Source organism: Cibotium barometz, chromosome 14, assembly GCF_041138505.1.
Source record: "Cibotium barometz isolate CiBa-2024 chromosome 14, ASM4113850v1, whole genome shotgun sequence".
NCBI classification, from domain to species: Eukaryota; Viridiplantae; Streptophyta; class Polypodiopsida; order Cyatheales; family Cibotiaceae; genus Cibotium; species Cibotium barometz.
Window position 1 is genome coordinate 58,452,504 of NC_141059.1, and position 2,778 is coordinate 58,455,281.

The window sequence follows — 2,778 nt, forward strand, 5'->3', positions numbered from 1 at the left end:
TCAATTTGATGCTAATGGTTCAATTTTGCAAAGAAACCAAAATAACATGCTGCATGCATCTTTAATTAGTTGATTTTCACCTAATTATAGAAAACCCTAATTTTTTATGTTGGTGTGGCGGCTAGATTTCAGAGATGTCCCAGTTGCTTATTACATATGCTGATGTGGACGTAGGTGAAGTTGTAGTTGTTGCTATCATCACGAAGTAACTCTGCTTAGTGGTCGTAGGTGCTAACAATGATGATGCTGTTGTTGTTGGTGTGGTTGCGGCCATGTGTTGATAAAAACACCCGGTGAAGGTGGCCAAGGTGATGGCCCTTAACGCATGCCCTCTAAAGGGGCGCTTGTTTGCTGACGTTGGCCACAGCAGGCTTAGCGCAGCAGAGCATCTCATAGTGAAGGAGACACAGCTAGGGCAAAGTTGTCACTAGATGGTGGCAATCAAATGGTAAAGGCATGCACAGACAGCTATGTGCAACACATGAAAAAACACATATAGTGTAGTTAAACATCGGATGTAGGCTAATGTGCACGAGGCACAACTAAGTCGGTTGAATGGTGGTTGGGCTGAAAGCGAGTGTATGTAGGCAAGGGGATCTAATAGCATTTGTTAGTAGCACTATAGACACAGGTCTTGGCTATGGTGGTTCAAAGTGCTCTGTTGATGACGTGTGTTATGCAGAGAGTGTGAGAGAGAAATAACATGCTAGAGAGAAAGACGATGCTTTAGAGAGAGTGTATTGCATGACTTGATGATGTGATTTGTATATTAATTCAACTCAAGTACACTACCTTTATAGGTTTAAAGGTTTAGTACATGACATCATTACTTATGTCATACACATATAAATATCTATATATTATTCTAACCACTCTAAGAGTGGGTTCACACACATAAACACACTTACACACTTAAGGGGTGGTTTCACACACACACACACACACACACACACACACACACACACACACACATGATAGACATGACTCCGAATCCCAACATGAACACCATGTGACACTTCAACTCCATGCAGAACCTTGTAATGTTAGAGCAAGCATGCCACCGCCCTTTCAACATTGTCTATTTGCTTTAGGGTAAGAGACTTGCATTTCATGCCATTGAATAAAACATTGTAATCTTTAAATCTAATGTCTGGGGGTATATAATGAGGGTATAAAGGAATTGGCTTTTTTGGTCCACAATAAGAGTTCTTTATATGGAGCTAGCATTTGATCTTTTACCTAACCTTATGGGTGTAGTAATAGTCCAAGGGTAGAAGTTATAGGCCTTTTGTGCACAATTCATTTGAGAGAGAGAGAGAGAGAGAGAGAGGGATGCAATCCGAACAGGGAGCTAGTTTTTGCACCCATGGGTAGATATTCCATCGACCTCTAGTACTTAATGAAGAATACATGATTGACCTGCTCATGAATGAGAGAGAGAGAGAGAGAGAGAGAGAGAGAGAGAGAGAGAGAGAGATGCAATCCAAACATGGAGCTACTTTTTGCACCCATGGGTAGAAGTTTCATAGACCTACTTAATGAAGCTTCCATTATTGATAGTTGCTCATGAATTATGAGAGAGAGAGAGAGAGAGAGATTGTTAGAGATTTCATAGGGCCCTAGTAGTAATTACATGCCAAGGGGTAGATTTGGATGCAATGTTGCCATGGACTTTGCCACTTATGGGAAGATAGGCCGAGGTAACCTCTCGCCCTTAGAATGTTTTTTTAAAAATGAGAGAGAAGGTACAAAATAAATAACATGAGAGAGAAGGTACAAAATAAATAACATGCCATCACTTTCCACTATGGAGGAACCATTATCCATATATCTAGGCAAAGGTGTTACCGTTAGGATAAACCTAGGCGCAACCCTTAGAATGCTTCATGTGCACAATCTTTCAGTGGCTAGACTTTGTGTCTGCGACAAAAGCGTTGGCCTATATAGGAAGTTACTTGACTATGCAGTGGCGCCATGCAAAGATAGACGGGGGGGGGGGGGGGGGGGGGGGGGGTGACATCTTTTAAATTGAGCGTGGTAAAGATAACGAGGGGAAGAAAGGTGGGCCCTTCTTTCAAGGGCATTGTCAAGGAGTTGGCCAACTACACTGCCAAGTCACCTACGAAAGCAATCAAATGGAGGGGTACGTGGAAGCTAGAGGAAATAGAAAAGAAGAAGGGTTGGAATAACAGGGTGGGCTTATACATTCACGGTTCACTCATCCCCATCCCGATCGCCCCGCCCGCCCAATTCACAAACACAAATTAAATTGGGTGACCTACTGCAATCGAGCCTCAGGGTGTTTTCGTCTAAAAGTTGTTCATCTAAAATTCACCGCTATGATCTATCAGCTGAATATATATATATATATATATATATGAAAGAGAAAGCCATTCAATTCACGGTTCCCTTCTCTCTCTCGCGCGCGCTATAAAAGGCCCCCCTCCGCCGTTCTCCCCCACCCTTGAACCCTTCATCGCAGCCTACTACTACTACCCTACGACGTAGTACCCTCCTTAGGTATCTATCGCTTCACTCGTTCTGCTATTACATTCTCCTCTCTACAAATTGTGTTGCTTTTCTTGTTTGTTGTGTTTCCTCTTTGATGCCAAGCTCCTCCCAATTCTTCATCTCTCACTCTCTTGCCATTGCTTCACCTATCTAGTGTACAGTTTTACCTCTTCTTCTTATCTTCTCGTGCCTCTTTGTCTCGCAGTGTACCCCCACATTCTGCACAACCGATGAGTTGGCCAACCGGTCCTTAAAGCGCACATGGGA

The 2,778-nt window shown here is 42.9% G+C and overlaps 1 protein-coding gene across 1 annotated transcript in view; it reads left to right on the forward strand.

Annotated features, from left to right (window-relative positions):
• Positions 1-2,455: 2,455 nt before the first annotated feature.
• The window catches only part of LOC147632234 (glycerol-3-phosphate acyltransferase RAM2-like), a 5,482-nt gene continuing 5,159 nt past the window's right edge, over positions 2,456-2,778 (forward strand). Inside the window, exon 1 of the mRNA XM_086808909.1 lies at positions 2,456-2,778. This exon is cut by the window's right edge and continues 865 nt beyond it. The gene's annotated coding sequence lies outside the window, so the exon portion shown is untranslated.